Source organism: Chiloscyllium punctatum, chromosome 18 (assembly GCF_047496795.1).
Source record: "Chiloscyllium punctatum isolate Juve2018m chromosome 18, sChiPun1.3, whole genome shotgun sequence".
NCBI classification, from domain to species: domain Eukaryota; kingdom Metazoa; phylum Chordata; class Chondrichthyes; order Orectolobiformes; family Hemiscylliidae; genus Chiloscyllium; species Chiloscyllium punctatum.
In genome coordinates, this window is record NC_092756.1 from 73,851,183 (window position 1) to 73,869,117 (window position 17,935).

General features: G+C 45.0%; 2 non-coding genes across 2 annotated transcripts; both read right to left on the bottom strand.

The window, feature by feature from the left end:
• Positions 1-10,732: 10,732 nt before the first annotated feature.
• On the bottom strand, positions 10,733-10,805 carry trnar-ucu (transfer RNA arginine (anticodon UCU)). The gene has a single exon. It is a non-coding gene; the product is annotated as a tRNA-Arg (tRNA).
• Positions 10,806-15,337: 4,532 nt separating this feature from the next.
• trnar-ccu (transfer RNA arginine (anticodon CCU)) lies at positions 15,338-15,410 on the bottom strand. Its single transcript has one exon. It is a non-coding gene; the product is annotated as a tRNA-Arg (tRNA).
• Between the last annotated feature and the right edge of the window lie 2,525 nt (positions 15,411-17,935).

Genomic DNA, 17,935 nt, shown 5'->3' on the forward strand with positions numbered 1-17,935 from the left:
AGACCCTCTTGGTGCCTGACACTGAATAGAGATTGTATCCCTGCGGAGGGCCGCTGTCCTGACCTTGAGATGTATGCTCAACCGTCAGGAGATGGGTGAATGACAGATTTAAAAATCACACAACACCAGGTTATAGTCGAACATGTGGAAGCACTAGGTTTCGGAGCACTGCTCCTTCATCAGGTGGTTGTGGAGAATAAGATTGCAGGACACAGAATTTATAGCAAATGTTTACAGTGTGAAGCAACTGAAATTGTATCTTGAGAAAGACCTGGATTGTTTGTTAAGTCTCTCATCTTTTAGAATGGCCAGGTTGGTTTTCGTTTTTTCAGATGTCAATTTCAAAACTTTTATCAAAAGTTACATTCTCAAGTGAACTTTTACAATTGGTGTCATGTCGGCCCAGATGATGTATTGAAGGTGTGGGCTCCCCTGTGTGAGGCTGTCTGTGCCACAATGGTCAGACTGATCATAATCTAATAAACAGAGTTACAGCATCTTACATGGATTCATATAGTTTTTGAGCAAAGTAAAATGTAATTCTGTAAGTACAAGTTCATCACAAAAACATATATGTGTGTGTGTATATATATCTATGTGTGTGTGTATATGTGTGTGTGGGTGTGTATATATGTGTGTGTATGTATGTGCGTATATGTGTGTGTGTACATGGGTGTGTATGTGCGTGTGTGTATATGTGTGTGTATACATGCGTGTGTATGTGTGTGTGTGCATATGTGTGTGTGTATAGGTGTGTGTGTATATGTGTGTGGGTGTGTATGTGTGTGTACATGTGTGTGGGTGTAAATGTGTGTGTATGTGTGTGTGAGTGCGCGTGCGTGTATGTGTATGTGTGTGTGTATGTCTGTGTGCGTATGTGTGTGTATTTGTGTGTGTGTCAATATGTGTATGTGTGTGTGGGTGTGTGGATACGTATGTGTCTGTATGTGTGTGTCTGTATGTGTGTGTGTGTATGTGTGTGTGTATATGTGTGTGTGTGTATGTGTGTATGTGTGTGTGTGTGTCTGAATGTCTGTGTGTATGTGTGTGTGTGTGTGTGTGTGTATGTGTGTGTGTGTGTATGTGTGTGTGTGTATGTGTATGTGTGTGTGTATGTGTGTATGTGTGTGTGTGTGTGTGTGTATGTGTGTGTGTGTGTGTGTGTATGTGTGTGTGTGTGTGTGTGTGTGTATGTGTCTGTCTGTGTGTGTGTGTGTGTGTGTGTGTGTGTGTGTGTGTGTTGAGGCCATCTCCATTGTTACCAAACTTGGTGATCAGCCTCTGCTCGGCCACTTTTCATTGTTGCCTGTCCCGAAGTCCCCCTTGGAGGAAGGTCCGAGGTCGAATGTCCCGAATTGCTGAAGTGTTCTCTGACTGGGAGGGAACACTCCTGTCTGTTGACACTCATAATAGCCTCACCCCCCCCCACCCCATATACGCACATGCACACACGCACAGAAACACACGCACACACATTCACATGCACACACACACGCACAAACACACGCACACAAACGCACACACGCACACGCACACACACACACACACACACACGCACACACACGTACACACACACGCACACTCACGCACACATACACGCACAAGCACACAAATGCACACACACGCACACATGCACACACACACGCACACACTCACGCATACAAATGCACACGCACACACACACGCACACAAATGCACATGCACACACGCATACACACACGTGCACACACACATACACACACAGACACGCACACACACACGCACACACGCACACACACACACGCACATATAAGTTGTGGGGTGAATTTGTATTTGCAGAACTACATTTTACTTTGCTCAAAAACTGCATGAACTACAGAGCTAAGGAGAGAATTGTGGCAGCTCCCAGAATCAGGTGGCTCAGTGGTTAGCACTGCTGTCTCACAATACCAGGATCCCAGGTTCAATTCCAGCCTTAGATAACTGCCTGTGTGGAGTTTGCACATTGCTCTGGTTTCCTCCCACAGTACAAAGGTGAATTGGCCATGTTAAACTGCCCATAGTGTTACCTGTTTCCACACTGTCGGTAGTCTAATCCAGGGGAAGGATCTGAAGGCCCTAATCTACGAGGGCTCTAAGCTCATGCCTTTCCAGGACTTCTCAGCGGTGGGAAACCAGAAAAGAAAACCTCACGATGATGAGCCTAAGTCATAGGAATGGAAGTAAGGCCATTCAGCCCATCGGGTCCACCCCGCCATTCAATCGTGAATGATGGGCATTTCAACACCACTGGGTGGCACTCTCATTGTCACCCTTAATTCCTTGCGCGATCAATAATTTATCAATCTCTGCCCTGAAGACAATTAACGTCCTGGCCTCTGCTGCGCTCCACGGCAATGAATTCCACAGGCCCACCACTCTCTGCCTGAAGAAATGTCTCCTCATTTCCGTTCTAAATTGACCCCCCTCTAATTCTCAGGCTGTGCCCATGGGTCCTGATGGAAACACATTCCCAGCATCCACCCTTTCTAAGCCATGCATTATCTAGTAAATTTGTATTAGATCTCCCCTCAACCTTCGAAACTCTAATCAATACAATCCCAGGATCCTCAGCTGTTCATTGTATGTTAAGCCTCCCATTCCAGGGATCATCTGTGTGAATCTCCGCTGGACATGCTCCAGTGCCAGTATGTCCTTCCTGAGGTGTGGAGCCCAAAATTGGATACAGCATTTCAAATGGGGCCTAACCAGAGCTTTATAAAGTCTCAGAAGGACATTGCTCCTTTTATATTCCAACCCTCTTGAGATAAATGGCAACGTTACATTTGTTTTCTTAACCACGGACTCAACCTGCAAGTCAACCTTTAGAGATTCCTGGACTATCATTCCCAGATCCCTTTGTACTTTGGCTTTATGAATTTTCTCACTGTTTAAAAAATAGTCCATGCCTGTATTCCTTTTTCCAAAGTGCAAGTCCGAGCATTTGCTCAGGTTGAATTTCATCAGCCATTTCCTGGACCACTCTCCTAAACTGTCTGAATCTTTCTGCAGCCTCCCATCTCCTCAGAACGACCTGCTTGTCTGCCTAACTTTGCATCATCGGTGAACTTCGCCAGAATGCCCCCCAGTCCCTTCATCCAGATCATTAATATATAAAGTGAACTGCTGTGACCCCAACACTGAACTCTAGCCTCTACTATGACCTCAACCACCTCCCTCAGAACTCTAGGATATAGACCGGGAGCTGGGAGATTTATCAACTTTTAGACCTTTTAGCTTTTCTAGCACTTCCGCTTTTGTAATGGCTACCATATTCAAATCTGCCCCCTGACTCCCCTTAATTGTGAGGATAATGCTCATGTCTTCCACTGTGAAGATTGACACAAATTATTCACCAAGTTCTTCAGCCATTTCCTTATCTCCCTTCACGAACCTTCCTGCATCAATTTGGAACAGCCCAATTTCTACTTTTGCCTTTCATTTGTTTCTTATGTATTGAAAGAAACTTTAACAATCATTTCTAATATTACTGGCTAGCTTACCTTCATATTTGATCCTCTCCTTCCTATTTCTATGTCTTTGTTATCCTCTGTTTGTTTTTGTCGTCTTCCCAATCTTCTGATTTCCCAGTGCTCTTGGCCACTTTGGAGGCTCTCTCTTTCCCTATGATACATTTCCTGACTTCCTTTGTCAGCCCTGGCTGTTTAATTCCCGCCCCCTGACGGATAATGTTTCTGCCAAGAGAAGACTGAGGGAGTTTGGGATCCAGTACTCTCTGAGGTATCCGGCGGTGCTCCGATAACCTTACATGGATCCGTACATCTCTTTGATACATCGGAGAAGGCAAGAGACTTTGTGGACAAATTAACTGAATCTGAACAATTTAGTATCTACAAATAGTGTTGTTTGATTAGATTAATTACAGTGTGGAAACAGGCCCTTCGGCCCAACATGTCCACACTGGACTGCTGAAGCGTATACCACCCAGACCCATACTCCTACATTTACCCCTTCACCAAACACTACGGACAATTTAGCATGGCCAATTCACCGAACCTGCACATTTTTGAATTGTGGGAGGAAACTGGAGCACCCAAAGGAAACCCACACAGACACGGGGAGAATGTACAAACTCCACACAGAGAGTCGCCTGAGGTGGGAATTGAACCCGGGTCTCTGGGGCTGTGAGGCAGCAGTGCTAACCACTGTACCACCCCCGCGGTTTGGTTACATTTTTGTTGTTTTTTTAAAAAACCGAGGAAGTCCAGTTGGAGCTTTCTTTTCCTTGTTTTCCCGATTGGTAATAATCCGGTTTAAACTGTGTTTGGTGGCGGTTGAGATGTGTACTTTCAATTTCTAAGTGAAGTTATACCAGAGGATGGGTGGGGTATTTACCCAATCTATCTTTAATGTTTATTTTCTTTATTCATATTATGGTATATTTACTTTGTATTCTGCTTGTGTTTGTGGTACGGCTCTCGCTAGAAGGAGTGAAACTGGATGGGATGGCTAGATGCCCACTTATGGGCAGCTTGGGATGGGTAATTGCCCCCTTTGGGCAGGAGGTGAGTTCCCCTATTCAGCGCCATTAGCACTTTATATGGTGGTTTGTATTGCTTTTAATCTTTGATAGTTTTGTAGGTTTGTTAAATGTCGTGGTTTCAGTTTATGTAGTTTTTATATTTGATGGATCATATGACCCTAAGGCTCAGTGATTTGTGGTTTGAGTTCCTCCTCTCTGGAATTTAAATGTTACTGCAGAAGGTTATGGCTGATGATGTGATTAAATGGTGAACCTGGAATATCAAGGGAAGTCACTCACCAATGAAGAGGAAGAAGGTACTTTTGAGTCTTAAAAAGGAGAAAGTGGATATTCCTTTGTTACAGGAGATGCACTTGGATGACAGGGAGCATTTGAAACGACAGCAGAATGGCCTTGATCAGGTTTATTTCACATCATTTAATCCCAGAAGGAGGAGAGTGGCTGTATTGGTGAGGAGGAATCTCCCATAAAAGTTACGAGAGTGTGTTAAAGACACACACACAGGAGATTTGTAATTCTTATAGCCTGGATAAATGGGGAAGAATATGGTGTTTTATATGCTTAATGCCCTCCAGCTCATCCCCTCAACATTTTGCTAGATGCGTTTTCTAAATTGATCAGTCTAGAGTCCTGGCATATCACTAAAGGGGGAGATTTTAACTGTCTCATGCATCCCACAGTACAGACATTGCCCAAAGGCCCCCTGATACCCTCTGTACAAACTAAACAATGAGTGGACCTGTGTGTGGAGTGAGGGTTGGTGGACATCTGGAGGTGTCTCCACCCTACAGGCAGGGATTTTACAGTTTTTCCCAATCCACACAGATGTCACACCAGGATTGATTCTTTTCCAATCCCCGTGGCAACCCTGGACTTGGTGGCACCTTGTACGATCGGTAATATTCCCATCTCTGATCACACTCCAGTGTACCTGTTGGTTAAGATTAAGGACGTTACAGTGGGTCCAAGGCACTGGGAAATGGATCCCTTTATCCTCAAGGATAATACATTTGTGGAGTATTTCGCTCGGGAATTTTGGGCTTTCTTAGACATTAACTCACACTCGGTTAGTAGCCCATCCTTCCTTTCGAAAATTGCCAAAGCCTATGCCAGTGGGTCAGTTATTTCCTACACTGCCAGTAGGAGGCGGCAGAAGGGTGAGCAGCAACGTCTCCTCGAAGCAAGGCTGAAGGCAGCTGAGAAGGCCTACTTTGACAAGCCCTCGTTGGTCAAATTACAGAGGATTACGGCGCTGCGGTCTGCATTGAATTCCGTGCTCACGCAGACAGCAAAGAACGAGCTTACTTTTGCAAAGCAAAGGTTATATGATCATGGAGACAGGTCTGGTAAATACTGAGCATATCTCGCTAGGAAAAGGAGAGCCCCTCAAGCCATTACGGTGATTAGGGAAGGGTCTGGGAACCGAACGTCTGACTCCAAAAAGATTAATGTGTCATTCCAGAGATTTTACTCTAAGTTATATCAATCTGAGGTTTGTGAGGAGGGGTGGGCCAAAATGGAGGCTTTATTCAAGGATCTGGAGCTCCTGGGTGTGACCCCCGAACAAGAGTCTTTTCTCAATGTCCCCTTATCAGAGCAAGAGGTGCAGGATCTGTGATGCAGCTTCAGAGTGGAAAGGCACCCGGTCCTGATGGACTTCCCAGCGAATTCTAGAAGGAATTTATCAACATATTGTCAGGCCCGATGTTCAACATGTTTAATGACCCATACAGCCATGATTGTCTCCCGCCATCTCTGAGAGAGGCCAATATTTCGCTTATTCTTAAAAAAGGGAAGGTCCCGGTGGACTGTGCTTTGTACAGGCCCATTTCACTCTTAAATGTGGACTTTAAAATCCTCTCCAAGACCCTTTGGTTCAGGCTGGGGACTGTGTTACCTTCTATTGTTAAAAAGGACCAGACGGGCTTCATAATGGGCCGCAGATGCTCCAATAATGTTAGGAGGCTGCTTAATGTAATTCAAGTGTGTCAACAACAGTCAATATAGGGATTGGTGATTTCTCTAGATACAGAGAAGATGCTTGACCGAGTTGAGAGGCCGTACCTTTTCTATACTCTGGAGCGGTTTGTTTTTGGACGAAGTTTTTAAAAGATGTGTAAAGGTTCTCCACAATGACCCTCTCACTGCAATCATCACCAACAGGGTGTGATCATGCAATTTTAACATTTTTGGGGTCAGCCGACAGGACTGTTCCCTTTCGCCACTGCTTTTTACAGTGAGGATTGAATCATTGGTGGAGGACATTCATAGGGATCCCAATATATCAGCTCCAGACGTGGGGTCAAATTTACATCAGAGTTTATTGTCTGTGGACGATGTCTTAATTCTTTCGTCAAATCCAGCAGTTTCAGTCCCTCGCCTGTTAGCATGCATCTGTGTGTTTGGCACCTTTTTGGGGGACAAGATTAATCTTTCAAAATCAGAGGCTATGCCTATGGGTGGTCTTATGAAAGTGTTAAGTCTTGAGGGTGAATATCGATTCCCATTTAAATGGTCACAGGGGGGTTTTGTGTATTTGAGCATGTTCATTACTCCAGTTCTGAATCGGCTGTTCAAAGCCAATTTTGTTCAATTATTTGACAAAATCAAACAAGACCTTCAAAGATGGAGGCGCTTCTGGTCTCGTGGTTGGGTCGGATAGTGTTTATTAAGATGAATATTCTCCCTCGTTTACTATACCCTATATGGATGCTCCCCCTGATTTTCGATAAGCAAACATTCAGGAGACTGAACGGCTGGTTCAGCCCCTTTATTTGGCATCGTCAGTGGCCCCTCATTAAATGAGCTAAACTGCGATTGTCTCACAGACTGGGGGGAGTGGATCTCCCAGACATTAAAAGCTACCAACTAAGCTCACTTTTATCCTACATGTGTGATTGGGCTTGTGGGGACCCCCTTTCAATATGGTTAGATATTGAAACCTCCCAGACGAAGGTGACCCCTTACTCGCTTGCTGTGTTGGGACAAAATGAGGACAGTAAGGGAATATTGCAATAACCCAATGGTTATCGATACTGTTAAAGCATGGAGGGCAATTCGGCAGAGGAAAGGCAATCTTGGCAAGACATCTTCTCTTACACCGGGTATGCCGGGTTCGCAACCGGGGATGATAGATTCAGGATCCAAACATTGGGCAGTTAGGGGTGTGTCTTGTGTGGGTGATTTGTTTGAGGGAGACACAATGATGTCCTTCGATCAGTTCGCACGGAAACATGAGCTCTCTAACAAGGACCTCTTTCGTTCTTCTCAAGTTAGGGATTTTATTCAAAAAAAACGACACTTTTGACTGATCCCGACACATCCGACATAGAGAGGAGGGTGCTCAGTGCTAAGAGTACACTTTCTGTCAGCACTTTATATCATCAATTGGGGGGGGTACCCCCTCAGGTGAGCCCAATCGACTCTGTTGGGTTTGGAAGAGAGAGCTAGGTGTTGAAGTCTCCTCAGAGGCAAGGTATCAGTTTGCAATTGGACCCATGCTTTACAGTTGAAGATTCTCCACAGGTCCCACTTGGCCCCAGACTGTTTGTCAAAATTTAAACCACTGGTATCTTCAACATGTTTCAAGTGCAAGGTCGGTACAGGCACTCTTACCCATTGTCTCTGGTCCTGTGGGAAGCTTCGAACATACTGGAGTGCTGTGGTGGGTGCCATGGAGAGGATTTTGGGTGTAAGGGTGGAGAAGGACCCGATCTCTCTTCTTCTGGCCTGCCCAGTGAGCTCCCTGCAGATGAGCAGACGAAAAACATCTAAATATCCTCATATTTTGTGCAAGAAAGAATATCTTGTTAGGTTGGTTATATGAAAACCCCCCTGGGCCTGTTGGGTTGGCGGAAGATTGTTATGGAGCACATCCCCTTAGATTTTCTCACAAGTATGGTACACAACAAAACTGAGGGCCGGTTGGAATTTGTTTACATTTTTCTTGTGTTTTTTTTAATTGTTTTGATTTGTATTGTTTTGTTTTTGTTGTAATATTAAAAGATACATTTTTTCAATAAAAATATATTTTAAAAATTGTGATAGTCATTTAAAAAGGCTCTGTAACACGAGTGAAAATCTTCAAGAAAGCTTACACTTACAGAGTCATAGACTTGTCCAGACCCTTCAGTCCAACTTGACCATGCCAACCAGATCGCCTCAATTAATCTAGTCCCAGAAGGCAGCATTTGGCCCATATCCCTCATTTGTTCTTGTCTTTCTGGGACCATTCCTTCAATGATGGCTGTGCAAACATTGAGCTTGTGAGACTTCCATACTGTCCTGTTGGCATTTAACAGAAAAAAGTGCAGGTGAAATAAATTCATTCCACACTCAATAATTTATATTTTAAATGGTATGAGTCGGACCAAGGTAATAGTGACCCTAAAGGTGGAAGATGCATGAAAATATTTGCTTTGCAAGTAATGATGAAGCAGTTATGAAGGGGCTCTTACATCACCATGGTCTGCAAATCATAATCGGCTTAACCAGACTCAAGAACGAAAGAGGAACCAAGAACATCTCACTGATATTACCATGAAGGTTGGTCACAGCGAAGGATCAACAGCGAGAACGCAAAACCCATTTCATATCTCTCTGTGCTGTAACATTCTGCTGTATTTCTCCATTGAAACTGGGCCGAAGGGCCTGTTTCCACATTGTAGAGAATCTATCTCAATCTAATCTAATCTAAAAAATAATATCCAGCTGCTTTATTCTTCCTACCAAAGTGTATGACCTCACACATTCTCACATTGTATTTCAATTTGCTAAGTTTTTGGCCAATCCCTTAACCCATCCATCTCCCTCTGTAAACTCTGTGAGTCAGCCTCAGCAGTTGCCTTCCCACAAATGTTTGTCCAATCTGTGGATGTGGCACTCCAAGTTCTCCAACGATGGCCTAACTACCTCACATCTCCATCATAGCCTCCTTGCAATTGTATTCAATACCTTGACTAAGAAAGGTAAGGACCCAAATGCATAGCCACAGCCCCATCAGTTCCAACCTTGAACACCCAGATTTCAATCATTTCCATTGACATATTGGACATCATCATAAATACCAAACATGCAGGTAATCTGGGGTTCAGCTGGTAATGTTGACAGGATATAGCTAACTCTGACACCAACACAACCAAAACAGAAGTTGCTTTGTCCATAGATTGGTAGATCTATCTGTTGGAGCCCCAGTGATCTCAGGGGTAAGGCACTAACATCCTAAACCAGAGATTGTGGGCTTAGATCTTATTTGGGGTTTTGATTTTGTTGAAACCTTCACTGTGCAGCTGATCTTAATCCTGTGTGGTCACGTGACCATGGCAACAAAATCAGGCATTCTCAATTGATCCTCAGCTGGAGAAATTTGACCTGATAGAAAATTGGCCAAACTAAATTAAACAGCAGCTATCAGCTCCAGAGAACAGTGCAACTCAGATCAAAGAGTTACAAATATTCAAGAAGAACCAGTTCCAACCAGAGTGAGGGTTGAAAACTGGAGAAGTGTCAGCCTGAGTCAATCCACTTTATTGCTCCTGGCATGACAACAGTGAAGGGTATTGGTGTGACCCCATTGGATGATGTGAACCCAGCTCAAGACCGTATTGGCCAAAGCGACAGAAGATTCTGGAAGATCAGGGACAGGAGAAGAGGAAAACACACCTGAACGCCAAACCCTTAGCAAAGCCTTGACTGGGTCCTGCAGTGGAGATCTGACCATCTGCTCCAAACTTGTTCAGAGAAGCCCAAGAGTGGGGTGGGAGGAGGCCATTACTGTCCATCACATCCACACTGACCCTCTGAAGAGCAGCCCATCCAGGCCCAAACCCTATCCTCTCACCCTGCATTCCCCAAAACCAATCCACCGAACCTGCACATCTTTGGACTGTGGGAGGAAACCAAAGCACCCGGAGGACCCCATGGAGAGAATGTGCAAACTCGACACAAACAGACAGCCAAGGGAGGAATCAAAGCCAGGTCCCTGGCGCTGTGAGGCAGCAGTGTTACCCACTGAGTCACCATGCCACCCCCAGGAGAATCTCAGCAGGTTTTCAGCCATTGAGACTGTCCTGTCTCTTTCAGGGAATTCAGCCTAAATCCTGCAAATCTTGTGCAAGAAGATGTTGGGCACCACTTCCCATTGACTGATGCAGACTTGGAGATTTTCCCAAAGTAGATTAGAAATCAAGTTGACAAACGGCAAGTGACTGACACCCCAGATGGGACTCGAACCCACAATCCCTGGCTTAGAAGGCCAGTGCCATATCCATTAGGCCACTGGGGCCACACAACAGGCTGAAAATCACAGCCTTTATGTACTGCACCCGACCTCCCATACTGTGTGTTTCTGAGTGTTATACTCTCACTGATTGTTTTTTACCCCTACCATCTCATGCTAAATTGTTGGCTGCTTGATTAATCAATCTCACTTCCCATTTGTCCCCAAACGGACAGACGAGAAATTAACCAAACTCCAATGTTGCACAACTCAAGTCTGAGGAAAATGGAGCAGACAAGAAAATAGCAAAGGGCTCAATGTTATTTTGTGCAGCACCTTGAAGATATTTGCAGTTAGTGGGGAAGGAGTAAGTGGAGATGTTGCAAACAGCTGCATTGAGGACAAATCAACAGAATCATAGCAGGCATTCAGCCCATTGTGGCTGTGCTGTCTCTTTCAGACAATTCACCCCAAGATCTCCCAAATCCTGGAATTATCTTGTGCAAGTTTCTAATAATCATCGTTAAAAATCAGACAACACCAGGTTGTCGTCCAACAGGTTTATCTCAAAGTACTAGCTTTCAGAGCGCTGCTGCTTCGTCAGGTGGTTGTGGAGTATAAGATTGTAAGACACAGAATTTATGGCAAAAGTTTACAGTGTGATGTCACTGAAATTATATATTGAAATAAATCTGGATTGTGTGTGAAGTCTCTCATCTTTTAGAATGACCAGGTTGGTTTCCGTTCTTTCATGTGTAAACCACAAAACGTTTTTCATTGCCAAGTGAAATGGCAAGCTGTCCAATAAAAGCTAAATGCTGTGAATGCTGGAAATCTGAAACAGAGAAAATGCTGGAGAAATCATGACTCAAAAACATGATTGAGTTTTCTGAAAAAGTCACAAAGAGGATTGATGAGGGCAGAGCGGTGGATGTGATCTATATGGACTTCAATAAGGTGTTCGACAAGGTTCCCCATGGGAGGCTGATCAGCAAGGTTAGATCTCATGGAATACAGGGAGAACTAGCTCTTTAGATACAGAAATGGCTCAAAGGTAGGAGACAGAGGATGGTGGTGGAGGGTTGTTTTTCAGACTGGAGCCCTGTGACCAATGGAGTGCCACAAGAATCAGTGCTGGGTCCACTACTTTCTGTCATTTATATATATGTTAGTATCATTATGAGGTATCATTAGTAAGATTGCAGATGACACCAAAATTGGAGGTGCAGTGGACAGCAAAGAAGGTTCCCTCAGATTACAACGGGATCTTGATTAGAAGGGCCGATGAGCTGAGGAGTGATGGGTGGAGTTTAATTTAGATCAATGTGAGGTGCTGCATTTTGGGAAAGCAAATCTTAGCTGGGCTTATAGACTTAATGGGAATGTCCCAGGGAGTGTTGGTGAACAAAGAGACCTTAGAGTGTAGGTTCATAGCTCCTTGAAAGTAGAGTCGCAGATCGATAGGATCGTGAAGAAGGCGTTTGGTATGCTTTCCTTGATTCTAAATCAGTTGTGTACAGTCTATGCAGAGAGATAAGAACCAACAAATCATTGGAATGTTGACCTTTCTCAAATCTTCTGTCTCGTTGTGAACAAAAAGGCATTTTGTACTTGGGCAGGAATCGATCTCTGTTCATTGTCAGGCACCAAGAGGGTCTGAGAATTGAAAGAACGATGTGATAATTTGTCAGAAAGACCTGAGACTGTGTTGTTTCCCTGTTACACCTTGGCAGCAGCTGACCGAAACTTTAGTGTATCCCTCAACATGTCATCTGAGATGTTGGAACATGCTGGGCTGTAACACTCATTGGTGCCAAGACTTTACACTGGCAAATGACTATGTGTGTCCTAGTAGCATATTGGGTAAACCACTGTCCTCCTAAGTGTGGGATTGTGGGTTTAATTCCCCTCTGGGCTGCTTACATTTTAAGCTTGGTCTTTGTAGCTGACTTTTGTCCCATGCCAACTTTATCACGATCCAAATTGACTGCATTTTTCAAACTACTCAGTTCAAAATAACTGAGCCTTTGCTGAGATTATGGCAAATGATGTGTAATCGAAACTTGCACAAGGCAATTCCAGGATTTCGGAGATCTTGGGGTGAATTGTCTGAAAGAGACAGCGCAGCCACAATGGGCTGAATGCCCGCTAAGATTCTGTTGATTTAGAACATAAGACATAGAACATAGAACAGCACAGCACCGAACAGGCCCTTCAGCCCACGAAGTTGTGCCGACCATTGATCCTCATGTATGCACCCTCAAATGTCTGTGACCATATGCATGTCCAGCAGTTTCTTAAATGTCCCAATTGACCTTGCTTCCAGAACTGCTGCTGGCAACGCATTCTATGCTCTCAAAACTCTCTGTGTAAAGAACCCGGCTCTGACATCCCCTCTATAATTTCCTCCAACCAGCTTAAACTTATGACCCCTGGTGTTAGCCATTTCTGCCCTGAGAAATAGTCTCTGACTGTCGACTCTTTCCATGCCTCTCATTATCTTGTATACCTCAATTAGGTCCCCTCTCCTCCTCCTTTTCTCCAATGAGAAAAGTCCAAGCTCAGTCAACCTCTCTGGTAAACCTCCTCTGAACCCTCTCCAAAGCATCCACATCTTTCCTATAGTAGGGCGAACAGAACTAGACGCAGTATTCCAAGTGCGGTCTAACCAAAGAAAGCATTTTTCCTCAATGCAACCTTTTGCAACATCTCCATCTACGTCTTCCCCAGTAACTGCAAAGATCTTGAAAGCGTTGCACAAAATAACATTGAACCCTTTGCTATTTTCCTGTCTGCACCATTTTCCTCAGACTTGAGTTGTGCAATGTTGGAGTTTGGTTGGTTTCTTGTCTGTCCATTTGGGGACAAATGGGAAGCGAGATTGATTTATCAAGCAGCCAATTTTTTTAGCATAAGATGGAAGTTGTAAAAAACAATTAGTGAGAGTATAAAACTGAGAAAAACACAATATGAGCCATCAGGGTGCAGTATTTAAAGGCTGCCAGTTTAACAGCAGACATGTAGCCCCAGTGGCCTAATGGATAAGATATTGGGCTTCCTAAGCCAGGGATTGTGGGGTCAAATCGTATCCTGAATGACTAACTTTCATAGGTTGCCCTGTTTGAGCTTTACTTCTAATCGACATTATAAACATCCCCATGTCTGCCTTCAGTCGATGGGAAGTGCTGTCCAACATGAACTTGCGCAAAGTTGTCGGGGATCTGCAGGATTGGGTCGAAATTGCCTGAAATTGACAGCAGAGCCACAATGGGGAAAGAACTGCTGAGATTCTCCTGGGGCTAGCACGGTGCCTCACAGCGTCAGGGACTTGGCTTTGATTCCTCCCTTGGGTGTCTGTTTGTGACGAGTTTGCACATTCTCTCCATGGGGTACTCGGAGTGCATTGTGTTCCTCCCACAGCCCAAAGATGTGCAGGTTCGGTGGATTGGTTTTGGGGAATGCAGGGTGAGAGGATAGGGATTGGGCCTGGATGGGATGCTGTTCAGAGGCTGTGTGTGGACTTGCTGGGGTGAATGGCTTGTCCCCCTCACATTAGGCCTTTTATGAACAAGTTTGGAGCAGATAGTCAGAGCTCTGCTGCAGATCCCAGTCAAGGCTTTGCTCAAGGACTGGCATCCAGGTGTGTGTTCATATCCTTCTTTTCCCTGACCTTCCAGAATGTTCTGTAGCTTTGGCCAAAGGGGTCATGAGCTGGGGTCACATTGCCAGCAGTTAGACAACGGATTTACTCAGACTGACACTTCCAGTCATCGAGTCATAGAGATGTACAGCACAGAAACACACCCTTGGTCCAACCCGTCCATGCCGAACAGATATCCCAACCCAACCTCGTCCCACCTTCCAGCTCCCGGCCCATCTCCCTCCAAACTCTTCCTATTCATATACCCATCCAGATGCCTTTTAAACAATGTAATTGTACCAGCCTCCACCACTTCCTCTGGCAGCTCATTCCACACACACACACCACCCTCTGCCTGAAAAAGTTGCCCCTTAGGTCTCCTTTATATCTTTTCCCTCTCACCCTAAACCTAAGCCCTCTAGTTCTGGAGTCCCCCACCCCAGGGAAAAGACCTTGGCAGTTTACCCTATTCATGCTGCTCATGCTCCAAAATTGTTTATAAAAGCCCAAGGGTGGGGAGGGCAGGCCATTCAGCCCATCACATCCACACTGACCCTTTGAAGAGCATCCCAGCCAGGCCTAACCCCTATCCTCTCTCCCTGCATTCCCCAAAGCCAATCCACCGAACCTGCACATCTTTGGGCTGTGGGAGGAAACCAAAGCACCCGGAGTACCCCATGGAGAGAATGTGCAAACTCTACACAAACAGACACCCAAGGGAGGAATTAAAGCCAGGTCCCTGACACTGTGAGGCAGCAGTGCTACCCACTGAGCCACCATGCCATCCCCAGGAGAATCTCAGCAGGTTTTCAGCCATTGTGACTGTCCTGTCTCTTTCAGGGAATTCTGCAGATCCCCAAAAGATCTGTGCAAGGTCACCACATCCCATCAACGAAATGCAGACGTAGGGTTGTTTCCAACGTGGATTAAAGAGTAGGGACTATTACTAAGAAACAGACACCCCAGATGGGACTTGAACCCACAATCCCTGGCTTAGGAGGCCAGTGCCTTATCCATTAGGCCACTGGGGCCCCACATGCAGGCCTGCAATGGCAGCCTTTAAATATTGCACCCTGACCTCTCAGAGTGTGTGTTTCTGTGTGTTGCACTCTCACTAATTGGTTCTTAACCCTTCCATCTCATGCTAAATCATTGGCTGCTTGATAAATTGATCCTGCCTCCCATTTCTCCCCAAATGGACAGATGAGAAATCAACCAAACTCCAACTTTGCACAACTCAAGTCTGAGGAAAATGGAGCAGTCAGGAAAATAGCAAAGGGCTCAATGTTATTTTGTGCACCACTTTCAAGATATTTGCAGTTACTGGGGAAGGTGGAAGTGGAGACGTTGCAAAAAGCTGCATTGAGGACAAATCAACAGAATCTTAGCGGGCATTCAGACCATTGTGGCTGTACTGTCTCTTTCAGACAATTCACCCCAAGATCTCCCAAATCCCCGAATTATCTTGTATAAGTTTCTACTTAACAGTATTTGCCATAATCTCAACACAGGCACAATGATTTTTAACAGAGTAGTTAAAAAATCCAGTCAATTTGGATTGAGATGAAGTTGACATGGAATGAAAATCAGCCACTGCAAAGACCAGGCTTAAAAATGAAATCCCAGATTTCAGAGGCCAGTGCCATAGCCATTCGGCCACGAGGGCACTATATTGGCAGACCACTGGAAACAGTTGACCACAAATGAGTGCGACAGCCAAGCACACTCCCAGATCTGTGACAATACACTGAGGGACGCACTGAAGGTTCAGGCAGCTGCTGCCAAGGTGTAACAGGGAAACAACACAGTCTCAGGTCTTTCTGACAAATGATCACATCGTCCTTTCAGTTCTCAGACCCTCTTGGTGCCTGACACTGAACAGAGATCGTTTTCTGCCCAAGTAGAAAATGCCTTTCTTTCCACAACGATACAGAAGGTTTGAGAAATGTCAATATTCCAATGGTTTGTTGGTTCTTTTCTCTCTGCATAGACTGTACACAACTGATTTAGAACCTTTGTATGCATTTTCAAATGATGTTACAAACTGTTTCAAGACTTTGTTAATAAAATCAAGTTGGGGGGATCCAAGATGGTGGCGACCCAGCAAGTCTGTGTCTATAGTGCTCTTCCCAAGACTTTGGTAAAGTGGGTCACCCACCCCCACCACACTCACCAAATCATTTATAATACCTGTTAAATTTAACTAGTTGCTATTCCTGATGAAGGGCTTTTGCCCAAAATGTCGATTTCGCTGCTCGTTGGATGCTGCCTGAACTGCTGTGCTCTTCCAGCACCACTAATCCAGTCATTACATTTAAATAATCTAATATTTCTTAAAGATGACCAAAGGGAAGGGAGCCCGCAACTCTCAGCAAGCAGGACCCCCTCCCCCACCCTCTCCCTCTTCAGCTGCAGCAGAGACGTCCACAGCCGCCCCGGGGGACTTACCTACAGTAACAGGTCTTGTGGAGATGATCTCCAAACTGGACGCGAAGATCGACGCCTTTATCGAGGAGTCCCGAAATCGATGGGACTCACTCTCGGCCGCGCTGCAGAAGCACGACTGAGACATCCAGGAAATTGAGCGCCGAGTCGGAGGGGCAGAGTTAAAGGCCGCGACCTCCGAAACTACAGCGTAATCGGCCGTGGATCAGGTCCGGACTCTCGAACAGCGAGTCCGGACATTAGAAAATTACATTGATGACCTCGATAATCGAGGTCATCGGAAAAATATTCGTTTGCTGGGCCTTCCCAAATGGAAAGAGGAAGGCCAGCTTACAGCATTCCTGGAGCAGTGGCTGCCACAGCTTTTCAATCTGGAAGCTGGATCAGGCCAGGGAAGGGTAGAATGGGCCTACTGGGTCGCAATACGTGGGCCCGGCTCGAACCAGCGCCCACGCCCGGTCCTGTTCCGGCTGCAGAACTATAGGGAGAGGCAGATACTCCTGGAAGCTTCTAGAAATCTTGGAAAAAAACCCCAAGCTATGATCTATAAAGGATTCAAGATCATGTTATTCCAGGACTTTTCCCCAGCTCTGGTCCGAAAGAGGAAGGCATTCGGCGAGGCGAAGAAGCGTTTCAGGGACTTAAATATTCAGTACTCCTTACGCTACCCAGCGACGCTACGCTTTAACCATGAAAGATCCGTATATAACTTCGGATCACCAGAAAAGGCTAAGGAATTCTTGGACTCTCTTAGATAAACTGTAAGAGATAATGGATGTTGGTTTGCCTTTCCCCCCACTTTGGTTTATATCCCCCCTTTTTTCCTTCTTTTTTCTTACATTACTGTTTAATATTATCATGGGGGTGGGGAGAGGGATTTGATTTTCTCCCCCCCCCTTTGGGGTTGTTTCCTTTTATTACTTTATGTGTTTATATGGGTATGTGTGTATATGTATATATATATATATATTATTTCTATAAATAAGCTGGGGGGTTTGGTTAGTGTTGGTGGGGGGAGGTGGTTACCTTATTCTATTTTACCTCTGTCTTTAGGAGCGGGGTTGTTTCTCCCTTGTTATTTTGTATTATTATATTTAATTATTATTTGTTG